The 19216-nt window shown below is 39.4% G+C and overlaps 1 protein-coding gene and 1 long non-coding RNA gene across 4 annotated transcripts in view; one reads left to right on the forward strand and one right to left on the reverse strand.

The window, feature by feature from the left end:
- Positions 1–19216, forward strand: part of bru3 (bruno 3) — a 394704-nt gene that overhangs the window by 318970 nt on the left and 56518 nt on the right.
- Positions 1–19216, reverse strand: part of LOC137578745 (uncharacterized) — a 317816-nt gene that overhangs the window by 255299 nt on the left and 43301 nt on the right. For all 3 annotated transcript variants that reach the window (XR_011032761.1, XR_011032762.1, XR_011032763.1), the window contains exon 3: positions 3007–3115. This is a non-coding gene — a long non-coding RNA (uncharacterized lncRNA). The remainder of the gene's footprint in view (positions 1–3006; positions 3116–19216) is intronic.

Genomic DNA, 19216 nt, shown 5'->3' on the forward strand with positions numbered 1-19216 from the left:
AGCGCAACCATCATGTTAAATTATGCAAATTCGATTTCAGTGAGTGAATGAAATGAAACGAGGTAAAAACGGAAAGGCAAGGAAGTTTTTTGTGTCTCTGTGTGTGTGTGTGTGTGCGTGTGTGGGCCTAGGAATGGGTGGTTCATGAATGTGTGTGAGTGTGTGTGTATCGGTGGGTGGGTGGGTGCTTTAGGTAGGTTGAAAGATACTGACTGACTTTGAAACTTTTCACCCGCAACAAAACACAAAGCATGTGTGCTGCATAACACTGAAAGAAAAAACCCTTCGACAACAGTTGGGTGCAATTCAATTTAGAATGGGGAAGGAGAAAGGAAAATAGAGAAAAACCAATCAAAGCTGCTAACGATTTTAGTACATCGATTCGATATACTTGCAGACAGAATGCGACACACCCACCCATCCAATTCTTGTAGTAATTCTCAACTGGTTTGCATTTGCTTTTTCCAATCATTTTTGTCAGTGTTATGCAAAGAAAAAAGCAAATGAACAAATGAAGTTGGGGCGGAGTTGGAGCAGCAGCAGCCACATGTGGTGGCAATGCAAAAATTTTTGCAGCTTGACAATGGCAACAGGCTCCTGGCTAAGGCTCAGGACTAGGGACTAACAACCGAGGACCTAAAGCCTGGTGGCTCATTTGATTAGAATATTCATGCATGCACTTCATTGTCATCAAGGCTGGGAGCTAGGCAAAAGGCGACGGCTGCACAAAGTTGTCATCTCTCAACGTCTCTCGCCCTCTACACCCCAGCTGCTCTTCACGCTCATTCACACACTCGTTCTACGTCTTGTCATCTGTGCAATCAACACAATTGCATGTGTGTATGCGTGTGTGTGTGTGTGTGTGTGTCTCCTTTCTCACTCATTCTCGTTCTGTTGAGGGCGGTAATCAAACTTTCCTCTATATATGAGCAACAACGGGTGTCGTCTAGTACCAGAGTTAAGCATTTTGCATAAGTAGCCAAGTTTATATATATGTGTGTGTGTGTGTGTGTGCATGTGTGTGAGTCCTGGCCGTGTCCTGTTGCTGACAGACAGTTGGCATAAGTTGACGTTGAATGCGCCAAGTTGGCATTGGCAATGATGCTTTCTAGTTTAAAGCCCAAAACCACTTGACAAAGAGAAAGAGAATCAGCATGTTCTGCCATTGGATCTGTCATTAAGTAATTGCATCAAACGCACTTACAAAACGCCAACAAATCAAGTTTAAATCAATTCAACCAATCAAAATGGTGGTCAGCTGTGGGTTCTCTCTCTCCCTTTCTCTCTCTCTCTGTTCCTTGGCAGTAAAGTGATCCAGCAAAGCAAATTATAAAGTATCAATAACTACAAAACACTCTTTGAATCAATTATTGCATTTGAAAAATCGTCACAATGAAAATTCATGCTGATCAATTTAATACAAATATTTATGTAATATTTGATATTTCATCAAAAATGTCATACAAATTGTTAAGCATTAAATTTCCAACCAATCATCGAGTGCCAACTACTTGTATTAATGTATTAAATTCAGTTGTTTGACACTCAATCAGCGACGAGCTGTTAGAACTTTTCGTTGTGTTCGTTGTTTTTTTGCTTGTGTGTGTGTGTGTGTGTGTAAAATAAACATGAGCTTGGAGTTTTGGCATGAAATATAAATGCAGGCAGCGGCAGCATGACATGCACTTCATAAAAGTTTGCTCATATAAATTGAAATTGAAATGAACATATATATATGTACATATGGATGTGTGTGAGTCTCTTTCTCTCTCTCTCTTTCTCTGTGTCACTCAAATAAGAAGCAAAAGTAAAAGCACAATGGTTCACTCACTGTCAATGTGCTTTTGGGGTACGTTACGGCTAGAGATTCACGGTGTTCGCCTTGTAAAAATTTGTTGGCCAAACAACAAGTGGAGCAACAACTTAAACTGTCATTGGCCAAAGTTCTGCCAAAGGAGGCAAAAGGTATTAAAAAACTTTTTCTGCAAGCAATAAATTTTTATGAAATTGGCGACTTTAGCTTGTCTTGCTTGAGAAACAGACAGATTGCGGGGAAGACGAGAGGCGAGGTAAGAAGGTAGGTAGGAGACACACCTGAGAGTGTGGCCAAACCGCACACAATTTGGCAGAAATTCAATTAGCTAGCCATGCGTAGAAAGCAGAGGGGGAGAGAGAGAGAGAGATATATAGAGAACCAAATAGAATAGAACAGAATGGTGAAGCAAGTTTGCCACTTTGGCATGCCAGGCAGTTTTGGGGAATGCTTTTGTAGCGGAAATACACATAGAGACACACACACAGATACATGGATACTTTCATGCATGCCTAGATACATTTCATTCTCTCTATGTCTACGCCGCATTTGCCTCAGCTTCAGAGCCTCATAGCCTCTGCCGCCTCAATTACGCCGAAAATGTCACATTAATTATTGGCATTTATGTGTGTGTGTGTGTGTGTGTGCGAGCGTGTGTATGTGAGCGGGGTAGAGAAGCCTCTATTTGGTTGTTGGTTTTGTCGCCAAAACGCTTTTGCATATGATAGACGACAATGCAAACCGAAAATTTCAAGTCTACTTTATGGCGCTCGTTCAAGTGTATGTGTCTGCCTCTGATAGGTATTTATGTTTCTCTCACTGTGTGTGTGTGTTGGCTATATTAATTGGAATTTGTTTTTGTATGTCAGATGCAGCTTTCCACATACTTACATACAAATGTATTTATGTAGAGCTATAGTAGAGATTTCTGGAAAGACGCTGCTGCAGCAATTAAAAGTTAATTTGACAAAGCGAGACATTTCAAATTAATTTTGCGTATTGAAAACAAGATTTTAATTCAATTTATGCTTTTGGCATGGCAAAACATGAGAAATGTTCAAGTTGATTGAATCAATCTAAAGATCTTCATTTGATTTTGCCTGCAAACATATACCCAGAAGTGTTGTAAAAGGCTATAGTTCATTAATTCATGGTTACAAGGGTAAAATGTTGAATGTTTAAATTTTACTTACATGTGGCAACTATGTTCTGTCATCATATTTTCCGTGTTGCAAAATGATTTTTTTTGAAACAGTGTTGCTTCCATTCCATTTGAATTGTTAGAGGAATTTGGTTGCAGTGCTGTAAAATGTCAAATGAACATTAATTTTGCAGTTTTCAATTTGTGTTGAATCTGGCAAAAAAAAAAAAAAAAAGAAAAAGAAATCAATATAAACGACTCCCCAAACTCCTACAACTTGCTGGCAAAGTCATAAAACTAACTTTTATATGTACATACGCTTGCCTCATGCAATTTTTAGAAGTTTCAATAAGCCAAAAAGACTGCATCTGTTATCCCTCTTCCCATTGTATGCTCCCCTCTTTTCCACTAACCACTTTATGCTGTCTGTCTCTTTCTAGCCTAGGCAGTTTTAAAGCCTTCTCTCGGCCACACCCCGAGGCCTCGTAAAACAAGCCACTTAATACGCCTTAATTAAAACAAAACTCTCAACCTCTCTCGCTCTTGCTTTATGCCGCTTTCCAACTCTATCTCTCTCTCTCTCTCTCTCTTAGTCTATGTTGCTTTCTTTGTTTGTGAAAGTTGTCGACTTGCAGTCAATACACAAACTGCACATAACTATTTATTGTATGGCCCAAAGCCAGCAACAAATCCAAGAGCAGCAAAAACAACAACACAAGCTGAAAAAAAGAGTATATATTTGTGTATGTGTGTGTGTATGTAGTCGTAGTAGTAATAATAATAATGTAAGTTGTGGCATAAGCTCATAAGTGCCATTTAAGCCAGAGTCGTCCTTGCTGCCGCTGTCGTTCTCTTGTATTCGTTGTTGTTGTTGTACGTATAAGCCAAAAGTCCTGACTGCAAAATGGCTCACAGGGCACAAGGAATTAAAATACATATCAAAAAGGAACAAGCGCGAACTTTTGCCCAGAAAACCGGCAAAACCCGAAAAACTTTGCCGTTACCATGGCCACAAGTCTTTTGTGGAGTCGTCCTGAGCCCCGGAGCCAGACCAAAAAACTCATCCTCTGACCTAGGCCCCATCGGCTTCGCCGCTCTTCGACCAGCCTAGCCCACCAATTCCCATCGAGAAACGTTGCTCTGAGCCGAAACGCTCCTGTGTTTCTTTCCTATGTATACTCTCTTGTTCCTGTATTTCGTTTCTCTGTTGCGGCAGTTTAATGCAGCTTAAATTTAATTGCAATATACCGAAACTTTCGCACACACACATATTAAGATATTTATATATATATACTTGTATGTGACGAGCAGAAATCTACAACTCCGTCTACAAAGAAAAACAAAAAAAGGAAGAAAAAAAACGAAAACCCAAAAATGGGCAGTTTTGGCCACAGGCAGCGGCTAATAAATTTTTATCACATACAACGAGAGCCTGCTCCTGCTTAATGCTAATTAACATGCAACACGCCCGAAACTATGCAACACACACACACACACAAACACATTTGAAAAGGTCAAAGCAATTAAACGTACACAAGGAGCCAAATTTGATGCCGCCGTCACCGTCGCCGCTGCTGCCGCCGCCTGAAGAGGAGCTATGTAGAGTCATAAAAGCCACAAAGTGCCTGCAACTTATGCTACCTAGTCGAAACACTAGCCAGAAAACTTGTGCGAAAGATGAACAAGTTTTCTATTTATCCACTAGAATGAAGTTTAGATACACTGCACACAAGACTGATCGACCTTAATGCATCTTATAGAACCATAATGCAACTATCTGAACCATAGACCGAAATTAAATCACAACTCTTTTTTGTTAATCAAAGATTACTTGAAAAAAGTAGCTTGGATTTCTCGATATAGTTAGACTTGCTCTTATGCCATCGATATATTTATATGTCTGTATATACACTATAGGAATATACCCTAACTTTTTAGGTATATACATATATATATATATACATACATATATATATAAATAGCCTGAAAGCTAGCCATGTTGTTACCTCCTGCAATTTCGTTTCATTATGTGGCCATGTTGGTGGCAAGTGTGCTTTATTAACACATTTCATGCTTCATACACGAATACAGACGCACATTTCAGCCCAGAAGAAGGAGAGAGACAGAGACAGAGAGAGTGAGAAAGAAGGAAGAGACACACACATAGACGTGTATGTGTAGCTACATAACTTTTTTAATACCCATCGCCTTGTACAATTTCGGCTTTAGTTGTAATAGTTTAATAAAGTAGTAAAAGCTGCGGAAATTAGATTTGACCGCAGCCGTTATGGGCTCTGACCGAGCCAAGCCAAGGCAAACTTTGCTCTAAAAGTGAAAGAGAGGCAGAGAGAGAAAGAAAAGTAGTAAGTAGGGAGGGGGATAGAGAGAGAGCTCCAAGAAGACGGAAAAAATTATACAAACCCTTGTTTCGTGGCTATTTCAGCTTCCTGTGTTCCGGCTTGTCAATAAAAATGTCCAAAAAGTTTTCGCCCAAGTAGAAAAAAGTGAAAAGGGTTGCCGCTGCCAAGCTGAAAGCGAACGAAACCAAACCAAACCAAACCGACCAATCAACCAACTATATATTAAAGTTCTGGCTAAGGCCCAAGCGCCGAGACCAAGACCAAGACCAATCCCTGAAGCACAAATTTAATTAACTCAGTTGAGCTGGCATTTTTCTTGTGTCGTCCTTTTCTCTTGCTCTATCAGACTGTGTATATGTGTGTGTGTGTGTGTGTGTGTGTGTGTGTGTGTGTGTTTGTGTATTAATAAAAGATTAGTCTTATCAGCCATGAAGTATGCCACTTTAGATATTTGTTTTAGTTGCGCACAGGATTATTGAAAAATTAATGCAATAAACGGCGAAAAGATATATGAGATACACACACACACAAACACACACGAGATAGAGATATAAAGATAAAGGAGAAAAAGGGAACTTTGTTAGTTTGGCTGGCTCTGAGTGCAATTAAGCGAAAGTGAAATTGACAACGTTATGAGAGTGTTACATATATCTATCCTTCTTTCTCGCTCTCTCTTTCTCTCTCGCAGTGTGTGTGTGTGTGTGTGTGCCTTATCCTCTAATGGATATATAGAAAATTGTATTTATTAACAGCTGCTGGCGCCTGTAGGTAGGCTTTAATTTTTTTTAATAAACGCCACAACTTGTTCTCGCTAGCTTTTATTAAATGTCAGACAGGAAGTCTTGACTTCTGTATGCCAAGGCAATAAGCGTAGGTATCTAGAATGGGGGAAGAGGAAAGGGAATGGGGGATATGGGAGAAAGGCACCTGTCAGTGGCACACACACACACACATAGAGAGGCATACATATACGTGTACATATTTTGTTATTATTAGAAGACAAGGACGCGACGCCTAAGTGTATGCCACATACATATTCTTTAGCTCATTTTCTAGCTCATTGGCAGAAGAAGCGTACCGTTGTAGAGCTAAATTAATTTATTCCACTTTTGTTGTTAGACAATATCCTTTCTTCAGCCTGCCTCCTGTAACGGGATACAATATGCGGCCCTCTGCTGCTTGCTGCTTGAGACGGTGAAAATGAAAATGTCTAAAGGCTGAAACGAGCCGGGCCCGGATGGGGATCCTTTTTCAAAGCTTGAAATAAAATAATATAAAACTGACACTGACTTGACTACCAACCATCCCTCCCTCTCCAGACAAGGTCCCTTAACTGTCCGTCTCGCATATCTTGGGTTACTGCTTGCTGATGTTCTTGTGGGTTGCTTAGCTGCCTCAAGTGTCGACAGACTTCAGCCCATGACCCAAAAAGAAAAAAACCAGTCCTTCGCTTGGCGATGCAAAGTCTCGACTTGCCATATAGCAAATAAATGCTTATGCGCTAATACGGGCAATGCTTTTTTAGTTCCATACAACAATTTTCTAAATACATTTCAAATACAATTAAAAAATTTCATAGACATTTGGCTAGTCGAAAGTCTGCATACACTTACTAGAAGACTTTAGTCAGGAATAGTTTAAACCATTTAAATTTATACCTATAGAGTACTTTATGTGTAGATTTCAAGCTACAAACTCAAAAATTGACTGAGAAAAAGACTTTTTCATCAATTTGTTATTAAGATAAAGATGTTTAATCTTAAGCAAGGCCATATTGTTTATTCTCTGATTTTTATATAAAATATATTAATATTATGAAATTATTTAGACTTAACTTTAATTGCTTCACCTTTGACTATAATAAACTAATTGTTTTCTTATTTTCTTTTTACCATTTTTTAGGTAAGTGCACAAGGCTTCATCCTTACACCACAACACGTGATCCACGTGGCGGTAAGCAGTTGATCTAACAATAATATATATATATATATAATATATATTATCCCAATTGTAAAGTAGATCGCGAATCGATAAAAATTAAGAGAATGAGGCAGTTTGACAGTTTCAGTTCAGATAGTGAAACAGACCATCAGCAAATGGTATCCAACCAGCGTATCAGCCACAAACTCAACCACCATACACAATGACCTTTCTCTACTTTTTCATCCCGCGCTCGCACAATTGTTCGAATGCCAAATCGCTAGTCAACCCTAATATATGGCTATTATGGCATATATACATACAGTAGTACCCGAAAAAACCAAAACCAAAAATAACCCCTGACAATGTGTAGATGCTTTTATGCCGGGGCAAATGATGGTGGTAAGTGAGTAGGGGGGATGAGGATGAGGTTGGGGGGATGTTGAGAGAGAGCTTATACTATACACCCCTGTCTATCTATGTATAGAGGGCAGAAGGGCATTATAAATCTTCATTGTTGGCCAGCTTGTAAAGTAGCACAGACAACAAACCCGAAAATGTGGATGCTACCAAACATTTTTTTTTCTCTCCTACTTCTTCTCATGCATGCATGAGTATGTGTGTGTGTGTGTGCTAAAAGCAACATCAATTTGCATGAAGCTTGTGTATGTGTATACATACGTACATATGTGTGTGTGTATGTAATTACAAAAACACACCAAGCGTTGAGTACGTGCAAATCTGACCAAAAATTTAAATTGAAGTTAAAATTTTTGGCAAATGTTGCTGCTTGCTGCCGTTGCTGATGACGACGACGATGATGATGATGATTACGTTGTTGATGATGATGTATGCAACAGCAGCAGCAGCAGCAGCAGCAGCAACTGTGTCCCCTCAGGACTCGGCCTTCTCTTGCTCTTACTCTGGGAAAACAAGTATATCGAATTTTAATTACATTTGCTTTCATGCCGCCTCTGCATTTTGTGTATGCTTTTTTGTGCCCCCCAAAAACAAACCGACACGGAAATGTGATTTTTGATTGAGTGCCAAAAATGCATGGAGAGACAGAAAGAGACAGAGAGTAACCGAGTGAGCGAGAGCAAAAAATGAGTGAATAAGAGTTAGGTTTGCTTTGCCTTGGGCAATTTCTTGCAATCTGCATTTTTCTCATGTGTAAAATTTGTGTAGCATACTTTTTGGGAGTCGCTTCCTGCGCAGTATGCATATTTATGATGTATGTACATTATTTCACTATTTCTTCTTCTTCTACTTTTTTGCTCTCGTCTTTTGGTGTATTATTAAAAACAAAACACGAACAGAATCTAAAAAGTGTCAGTTGAACTCTAGTCCTTCACGCCAGCCTACATTATTATGCATTGTTCGAGTTGCCCATTTGAATTTCATTTAGTTGTAGTTGCTTTGGGCCTAGACGATGGTGTCTAATTTGCACTTTGACAGGAGGGGACATGTCATAGTAGTGGAAGTAGCAGTAGTAGTAGATATCTAATTGACTTGTTGACTCGTTTTTCTTTTTACCTCTCCAATGTTGTTTGGGAGTTTTATTCATGCTCATGTCTCTCACTCGTTTGCTGTCTGTTTTTGGCCAAAAAGTTATAATTTGACTGAATATTATTCATAGCATACTTTTAAGCTGACTGGCTGGCTGACTCTATTGTATAAGTTATGCCAATCACATAACAAAATATATGTTTTTGCATTTTGCTCAAATTAAATAAGAGCCGCAGAGAGTAGCAACAACAGCAGCAACAACAACCCGCACACTCAAGCGCATGGCGTAACAAAATTCAATATCGCTTTTAATTGCATGTTGCCCAGGCAACAGCAACAACAGCAACAACAACAACAACAACAAACGACAGACATTGTAAGCCCCTGCAAGCTGAGCTGACGAGAATTGGGTGAATGAAGAGTGAAGGATGGAGCATAAAGCATTTGGGGACGACAAGCACGAAGTAGGGAGGATGGACCACTTATATAAGCCTGACTGGCCCTGACTGACTGAGTGACTGACTGACTGACTGAGTGACTGCCCGGCTGGCTGGCTTGCTAGCTGGATGGCTGCTGCTGCCGCTGCCAAAGCTGAGAACGAACCTGTAATTTAGCAAAATGTTATGTAAACTTTAAATCGAGTTATGCATTTTAATTGGTTGTTGTACAATTTTGCAAGCGGCACGTTTTGTTTGCCACATCACCGAACACGAGCCCATTATGCAGATGGATCCCATATATACACACACACACATACCAACCTAATATATATGTATGTATGTATATCAGCATACCATACGATATATACATTGCATATATGTATGAATGTATGTAAGTAGATATATCTTTGGCTATATATGTATGTATTTATGTATGTATGTATGTATGTAAGTACATTTGTGTTTATGCAACAATGAAAATTGCAAATGCTTCACTAAAAATATTCCCTGCGTAATGCAATTGGAAAATATTTTGCAATATAATTTTTTGAGAGACTTTTTCCTCTCTTGCGTCTTTGGCGTCTGCATTTACCTCTTCTTCGTTTATTATTGCTATTATTATTATTTTTCATCAAATTTCTATTGTGTATTGTTAGTTTTATATGAAAGAATTGTGAAATTTGGTTATTTGATTGAATCAACAACAAGAATAAGTAGAAATAGCAGCAGCAGCAACAGCAAGTATAAGATGAAAAAGAAGTGTGGCCCAAATTGAATTAGTTACGAAGGACGGAAGAGGATATATACATACATATGTATTTACATGATTGAGATGGTTATTGAAATGAATTTTGAATTAAAGGAATTTCGGTTTTGTGCAAAAAGAATAAAATACAAAATGATAAGATTTATTCAGGCTAATCAAAAGTGGCTTCACATCCTTTTGAGCCTTCAAGTATGCAATGCCTATTTGTATGGTCTCACACACACACACACACACACACACACTCACAGAGAGGGGCGTTGGAGAGAGAAAGAGCTTAAAGGTAATCTACCTCTTGGCTTAATTGCAGCCACTGCCAGTGCAAATTGCACCCAAAAGGCCAAAGGCAAACGACTACGACTACGACTACGACGATGACGAGAATGAGAATGAGAACGAGAATGACTCCGAGACGTAGTCTCGCCTTGGCTTCCGCATCTGTGTCGTCGTCGTCGTCCCCATCCCCATCCCTATTTTCGCTGTTTCACCTAACTCATTTTAATGATGCCTGGGCTACCTGCTGCTGGTTGGTTGCGCTTCTGTCTTAAGTGCAACACCATTCGCCGACTTGCCTAGCCTTGGTGTCGTCTTCAGTCTTTTGGACTTTGTTAAGGCAATTATGGCTCTGTGCTTACATGTGGCCAAATTGTTGTGGTGGCAGCTCCCTTGGCTGACTCCCAAACCCTCATGCCCAGAATAAGATGGTCGCATTAAAAATGAATAATGTGCGCGACTAGTGGCTCGCAAGCGGACAATTTATGCACTCCAGATGCTTCCTTAGATGCTTTCAGTGCCGGTGCTGGTGCTGGTGCTGGTGCTGCTGCCGGCCCTTTTCAATCATATCTAAATCCCATGCAATCAAATTCCGTTGCGCCCTATACAATTAGCTTCTGCCACTGCCACACAACACGCTAAGGACAAAGCGAGAGAGAGGGAGAGGCGAATTGTTTTTGGCTGGGCTATGCTCGAGCACTTTATTAGGCTTACCTGTCCAGTTTGCCCCCCATCTCTTGGTCTTGGTTCTGGTCCTTCTTTCTCTCATGCTTATGCTTTGATGTTCAAGTTAAGCCCAGCTAAATTGATTTTCTTACCTCTGCTTTGGTTTGCTGTTTTTTTTTTTTTTTTGTTTTAGCTTTATTTTTATTCCCCCCGCAGTAGCAATAAAGTTCAAATGAACCGAGCTTGGGCTATTAAGTTATGCGGCTTTAGTTTGAGGCTTCTTCCCTTACACCATTCTGTGTTCCCTTCCTTTATTTTCGTTTTTTTCTGTTCTTTCTTTTTTTGTTCTTGTTATTTTGTGCTAAATAAAGTGCGCAAATAAATCGTCAAAGGATACAAAATGAAATGCGGCGGAATAAACTGAAGCGAACAGCGAGAGACAAACAGATATACTGAGTAGGGTCAAGTGAAATAAAAGCCAGAGCGATAGAGAGAGACAGAGAGAGATGGCGTCAGGTAAATATGGCTTAGGCCAAGATAATGTTTCGAGTATTTATAGAGCTGACAAAACTTTATAAATTGGCCATATTCCAATGGGAGAATTAAGCAAATGTTTCCAAAATAAAACCTTAGCTGGATCTGGGCTTAATTTATAATCTTATTTTATACAGTTTTTCTCTTATTAAATGAAAAGATAAAGTCAAGGTTGTTTATTTGGCATAATCTGAGCCTGACAACAAAGCACGTACAGATAGATCATTGATTAGTTTAATTAATAGATCATTTAATAGATCAATGATCTAGAGTTTCTGAATAAAGTTTTAACACACTATTTGAATTAATGTTAATAACTTTTTGTTGTTTTGTTGCTTTAATCTATGCAAAGATTGCTTTAATGGCACCTATTTCTCTTTTATCTCCTTCCTTTTCTCTGTATCTCCCTCTGGCATTGTCTTTTGCTCCTACTCTGCTCTCTGGGCAAAAAAAAAAACCTCAGCGCCCCAAACTGTGCTGCGGTTTTAGTTGCATTTGACTTTGCGGTTTGACGTTGTTGCGTTGTTTTGCTTGTTTTTTGTTTTTATGTGTGTGTCTGTGTATGTGTGTGTGTGTGTGCTGTTTCTTTCTGGCAACACACGCAACAGCTTTTTGTTCACACTTTCGCCTGGCAAAACAATTTTGCTGCGCTGCCTCCAACCCTAGTCCCAGCTCCAGTTCGTGCCCCAAACCCTCCAAATTGAGGATTGGTAGGTTAGCTGAAGCTGCTGCTGTTGCTGCTGCTCCTGCTGGTAAAAGCCGTGCCCCGCATGCATTGCGGTTTCTGTTGCATAATTATTATGTTGCGGTTGCAACTGGCCCCTCCTCTACCTCCACCTACATCTGCCCTCTGCCCTCGCCCCAACCTCTTCTCTGAGTGTCGTGTTGTTGGAAAAGCATTTACCTTGTTTGTGGTTCGCTGAGCGCTGGTAACAGTTTTTTGTTGTTGGTTGTTGTTTTTTTGTTTTTTTCGTATTTTACTCGGCCTGAAAATTACTTTGGTTTGAGTCGAGGCTTTTAAATCTTTTGCTGTTGGCCTGTGCAGGCCTGGGCCTGGGTCTGTGCCTGGCCGCTTGTGTGGAGTTTATTTAGGCGGATAATGTTTCTGGGAGTTTCATTTTTTTATGTATTTCGTGTTTGGTTTTTGGTAAGGGCTTTAATGAATTTTAAAGGGAAAGCATTTAGAGTGGAAACAGACAAGTTTTGTAATTAAAAGAAGATAGAATATGGGGGAGGTGGGACGTTTAAAGCATTACCATTTAAGTTTCGGATTAGATTACTTTTATTGAGCGCAATAACTCTTTGGGCTCTCCGTGTTCCTCTTTTAGACATTTCTTATTTATAAACTTTAGCAAATGTATCTATTTCCTGCTCTAATGCATCTTAACAAACATCTAAGCGAAATTTAAATATATGTATATATACTTATATATGTATACCCAGACACACACACACACACATTGACATGGGTTTTCTGGGCAATTCCCTAAAGGGTTTTTGGATTTTCGGATGCCATCATGTGATGCTCTCTCAATTTACTCTATGCTTCTTGCCAAAAGGGACACTTTTCACGAAAATAGTAAATAACAAATAGAACAGACGAACACACAAAACGTGGAAGAGAGGGAGAGAAAGTGGGGAACGGGAATGAAAGATACAGAAAGAAGCAACAAATATTTCGACTGAAGCTTAACAAATGTTACACCAAAAAGGAGTCTGCTTCTGCTGCTGCTTTGTCTCCCTTCTCTTTTGCTAGTTCTACTATGTAGTTCTGTTGGTGTCATTTGTTAAAGAGGCTTGTCAACATGCCCTATAACAAGCTGGCTCGACTGAACTAAACTGAATTGGACTCTCGTGCACTCGGACTTCAGACGACGACTCGAACTCAAACTCAAACTCAAATTCAAACTGAGACTCAGAAGCAGGCAAGCCAAACAAACCCAAAAAGCAATAATATTTCAGCTTTTGTTATAGGTTTTTCACCATCAACTCAACTCAACTCCTCCGCTTTAACTTAGTCTCTGTTTCCGTCTGTGTCTCTGTATGTATGTGTGTGTGTGTGTATTTGTTTGTATTTTCGTAGCATACTTTTGTGCATTATTTGCTTGGCACTTGTAGAAAACTAGAGACGAGTCTTTGCCTTGGCTTGGCTTTTCAATTTGTGTACACAAAATATTATTTTCTTAATTGGTGTTTATTGTGTGTCACAAGCAGTGCATACTTTTGCCTAGGCTGGACACACACAAACAGAGAAAGAGTGTGAGAAAGGGACATACTCGAGTGTGCCATAAAAATGCCAGAGCTACCAAGTATTAAATTGTTTAGAGCGGCTTCTTTTTTTATTTTTGGCAGTCAGGCAGACAAAAACTAAACTTGTCTTGTTTTGTTGAAATGTAATTTCCATCCCTTTTTTTTTGGTTTTTTTGTTGTTTCTCTTCTTCGTTTGTCGTTTTGCCTTTTTGGGGTTTTTTTTTTGTTTCTATTGCTCGCTTTCCCCAGCTTCAGGCTAGTTGAAATTGTCTAGCAATGTATCTCTATTGCTCCTTCTTTCCTCTTCCTCTTCATTTGTATCTCAACTCGTTTGATGCTCACTTTTTGCTTTAGCAAATTGCTTATGAAATTGCAATTTGAGCTCCAACTCTTTGGACACACTGATTTTTATTTAATTTGGTCTGCCAAATCTTCAATTTAACCCGCTCATCTCCACTCCACTCCACCCCATCTCGTAGCTTACATATACATAGATATCATATTACATTTTTTGGAAGCATAAATTTCAAAATATTTTGCATAGTCTCTCGCATGGTTTTGTCCTCCTGACGATGAAGTCCGAGTTTGAGTCCGAGTCGAAGTCAGTTTGTCAGAGTCAGTTAGCCTGGCCAATTTTATTTACTCTTTTTTCTGTGTGTGCCTCTCTCTCTTTCTCTCTCTCACTCTTTCTCTAGAGTAGTTGATGCTTTAGGCTTGTTTATCAACTGGCAAAAGGTAGTTGCAAAAGTTTCCATTTCACATTTCCCCTTCTTCATTTTCTTTTTGAAATCAAGAATAATGGTCCCATTGAACTTTTCGTGCTACGTGTGTGAGATTTTGATTTAGTTTTTCTCGGTCTCTTGGCATCTTTTTTTTTGGGATGATTTGTATGCAAAGTGTTAAAAGGCAAGAGAAGTTAAATTTTTAGTTGTGAGGTTAAGACATCTTTTCTGTTTAGACTCCACACAGTCTCTTGGCCATAATGATAAGTTAGTTATTGTCAAAGTTTTGTTTTGAGCATTTCGAGATTTGTCTTACGTCTTAATTGAATCCCCATATGAGACTAATGTTATTAAATTTATTTGCCAAGAACTTATGACAAATATTGCAAAGGATTTCTGTCTCTCTCTAATCCAAACATATTTTTTCCCCCACCTCGTCGTCCTCTCGATCAGCTTTGGGCCATGACAGAAACAGGCAACAACAATTGAGTTGTAAGAGATTTTGGGCGATTATATATCTCTAGGGGGAAGGATTCTCATGCTTCGCCACAACTTGCTGCACATTTGCAATACAAATTCGCAATGCCATTAATGTATGGGAAAAAACCAATAAAAGAATGAAAAAAAAATCCCAAAAATGGGAAAACATGGAGAGAGAGAAAAAAAGGGAAAACACAATCACATACATATACGACATATACGTGAAGCCTTGCCATGAAAAATCGCCGCTGGTCAAACACGTAACCAAATTGTGCACATCAGCAGGAGAAGGAGCAGTAGCAGTAGCAGCAGCAGGAAACAAGGATAACGAGCGTGTTGAGCCCCCCAACTGGAGGTGGGTCGATATATGTAGGTGTGTGTGTGTGTGTGTGTGTGTTAGCCTGGTTGGTCATTTCAGTTGACAGAGAGTGGCAGTGGCAGTGGCAGAGGCAGAGCGGCTCATGTCCTGAACCTGGTCCTTGCCTGGCCTAGCTTGATGATGCCTGCTGTTGCCTGCTGCTGATGTTGTTGTTGTTGTTGTTGCTGCTGCTGCTGCATGGGACAAGTATTTTAAAATCCAATTAAAAACGCCCTAGTGGGATTTTTTCAATCGCTGCTGATGCCTGGCCATAGCAGCAGCAGCAGGAGTAGAGAAGCAGAACAGAACCAGGCATCAGGCTGAGCAACAAAGTTGCATTAAGCGCGCAACATTCGCTGACCATCGGGTCGCGTTTGAAACACCCCCTCTCTCTCTCTCTCTGTCTCTGGTGCACTCTCTTTCACTCACTCACACTTTGGACACATTGATGGCCATTGCATGTTTGCCTCTTGGGCGCAAAAGCGTAGCATGGAATCTTGTTAGTCCAACGTTTACGCTTATTATGGTCCCCAGGTCCAAGGCTATCGAATTTGTTTGATGCCTGGTGAATGGCCCCCGCCATCAACTGCACCACTACCACGACAACCACCACCACCACCAACCACCCACTCTTGCCCCTCCGTTGCAATGGCCACTGTCATATCACATCTCATACAAGAGGCGAAAAACAAGGTTCCAGGTTGCATCTCTCTATCTCTGCAAATTGCATTTGTGGCCTGACACACTCACAGTTGAATGCATTTCTGCATTTTCGGTTGGCATAACAAAAATCAAATAAACTCCATAAAAACATACAACTAAAAAAAAGCCAAAAAATTTAACAAAAAGAAAAAAAAAAAATAAACAAACACACACACAGACGGACAGACAGACAGACACATGCATGATGTTTGTGGAAAATGGTAAATAATGTCATTTTCAGTTGGCATCAGAAAAACTCAGAGAGCGAGAGAGTGAGGAGAGTACTAACTCTCCTCTCACACACATACTAATGTGTGTGAGAGTGTGGGGCACAGAGAGAATATGGAAAATATTTTTGATAGGCTAAATTCACATAGAATGCAAATGGATAATACACTTAAATGATTTCATAGCCAAAAACATAAAACCCCAAAAAATTAAAAACGACAGTAAAATATTTCAAATGCATCTTTCAGTTTTTTACAAATTCTTTTGTTTCGCTTCAGACGATGTTATACAGATGACAATCAAATCAGATAAACTTTAAGGGAATATCTTTTAATCTACTACAAAATTTTGAATAGAAATTTAATGAAAATAAATCTTGACAGAATTTCAAAAGATTTATTTTTGATTCTTTTGAATTGTTGTTCATAGATCGAGAGGCTTTTTCAATTTCAAAAAGTGATGTGTGGAACTTTTGAAAAAGATTTCTAAACACAATTTCTCGTTTTTCGGCTTGAAACTTTTGCCTCAAATACGACAAATTCAAAAGTCCCCGCCCCCACCCCTGTCATAGAGCAGGCAACGAGCCAAGCAACCAACCAAGCTACCAACTCTTTCTAAGACTTTTGCTAAATATGTATAATTTTAATGACAGCTCAACTTTTGCATTATCATTAGCATATTTGATTAAAAAGTGTCATTAGGCTCCAGCATCCAGCAGCTCCCCTTCGAACCCCTAATTCATCTGATTCAGCTTCTGGTTGGCTCTCGCTCTAGAGCATCATTTCACGCTTCACTGAAAGTTGCAAAATGAGTAAGAATGAAAACCTGGCGTTAAAAACTTGTCGCACTTCCGTTCACATTTTAATTTCAACTAATTGCCAAGCCAAGAAAAATTCAGAGAACGAGCAGAAAAAAAAGAAAAGAAAAACGGGAGATAAAAAAATGGAAAGGTGGAAAAAAAATGAAGGGAAATGCTTTACTATGCATTCCCGCTTAAGTAATTAAAGCTTGTTGCACTTCGTTAGCTTTAAGGACTCGCGACAGGACTGCACTATCTTTTGCCTCTCTCTCTCTCTCTTTTACTCTCTTTTGGTCGCTTTCACTTAATTTTCTCTCTGTCTCTGTGCTTGATTTGTATGTAAATTGAATTTTGTGTCTTTTACATCAAAGGCAAAAGTTAAACTCCTAGAACTTACCTCAACATAGCGGGGTACTTGGAAAGAAGGGGGTATGGACTAATTTACTTTTAATTAATATAATGACTTCGAAGTTCGACAAATTATACTTAATGTTCATTAGAGACAAAACGCCAAAGTGGACGACACGAAAAAGGTAAATAATCAAAATTCGTTCTTGTTGTCGTTGGCGCCGTCGTCTTTAACTTGACTTAATGTTAGGCATCATCATCATCATCATCATTATCCACTTCTTAATCATTGAAAGGACTAAGTAAAAGCAAAAGCATGACGGTGGGAGAGCGGACAGAAGCTGCTTGTCTAGGAGATGCTAATGAATGTTTGAGTATATTTGAGTTTGCGGCAGGGAATAGATTGCTAAAGTGGTAAAGTCGAAATGAAATATAAATATCAAATGAATTGCAGTTTAAACTTTAATAAATTTATTCTGCAACTACATAACGTGGGATAAAAAATTAAATTTAAATGGGTATAGGGATTCGTGCAAACTGGGAAAGGCTTTTCTTTTCTCATTCAGCATTGACTTTTTTAAAATTTTCACAAATATTTACATTAAGAAGAAGTTCTCTGACTCTTTCCCTCCCTCTCTCTCTCTCTTCTACCCACAAGAAGTCTTCATTCACCGCCTCTCCTTAAGACACAAATATCTTTACTTCCTGTCCCAAAAATTAAAAAAGAACAGAACAGAACAGAAAATAAACCCAAACCCAAGGAATTAATTAAGGCTTTTTGCAATTTTTGACCCCAGCAGGGTTAAGCTTAACCTACACTCGACTCTGATTGTTGTTGTTGTTGATGTTATTGTTATATACGCAATACAATAGCAACAACAATGTTGAAAATTAAGACCCTGCAGCTAAACAAAAAACAACAACAAGAAGCAAAAATGGTTGGTTAGATGGTTGGCTGGTTGAATTGGGAGTGACGAAAAGGGTGACCCACCCGACGTAAAAGTCCAATTCTCATTCCATTCGCAGGGCGAGCGAGTGTCTAAATTGCGGCTTGCCTTTGTAGTTGCCTCTAAAAAGGACATGGCGCACTCAGAACAACAAATCCCGCCTAAAACCATGCAACATGCGAGCTGACAAGCCGAAAGGCAGACAAGCGCAAATTTCGCGTGCAAACAGCGCGCGAATGAAAGAGGGCAAAAATATACAAAAAAAGGAAAAAAAAAAAAATAAGAGAAAATGTGTTTTTTTTTTTTTTTGTTTTTTTGTGTAACCCCCACCCCCACCAGCAGCCCCTCCCTTTTTCTGTTTTGTTTGGCAACCCGCTACACTCACTCCCCCCTCGCCCTTTCAACTCCAACCATTTTTTTCATTTTGCTGTTTTGTCCGACTGTTGCCCAAAAAAAAAAAAAAAAAATATACAAAAAATTACAAAATGTACAAAAAATAAAGTGTAAAAAATTCAAGTGGATTTTTTTCTTCTGTTGTGTTGTGTTGAAGTGACAACAAAATCCTGAATTCTCTAAAGGGAGTGGAGCTGAGCTGTGTGGAGCGGTCAGGGGCGGGGACGGAGGCAGCGGATTGGCAGCCAGCTCTACACAAGAGTGCAAATCAGCGTTGCTAAACAATAAAAAAAATAAAATATTTTGTTGGCTGTTAATCCACCAACATCAGGGTGAGAGAGAGTGAGAGAGGGAGAAGCATGAGACAGTTGCAGCTGGTTAACAATTAAAAAAGACGACTTTGGCAATACCCTGCAGCAATTAGGACAGAGCCCAACTGCTCCCAGTTCAAATATGAATAAATCAACTCCCCAATATACCCTTCCGCATCGCGATTCTAGCAATTGCAGGGTATTTCTTTTTAACTCTGAGTGCCAAACAAAACAAAGCACAATTGCTAAGCATTTTTGT

Source organism: Drosophila tropicalis, unplaced genomic scaffold, assembly GCF_018151085.1.
Source record: "Drosophila tropicalis isolate 14030-0801.00 unplaced genomic scaffold, ASM1815108v1 contig_694, whole genome shotgun sequence".
NCBI lineage: Eukaryota > Metazoa > Arthropoda > Insecta > Diptera > Drosophilidae > Drosophila > Drosophila tropicalis.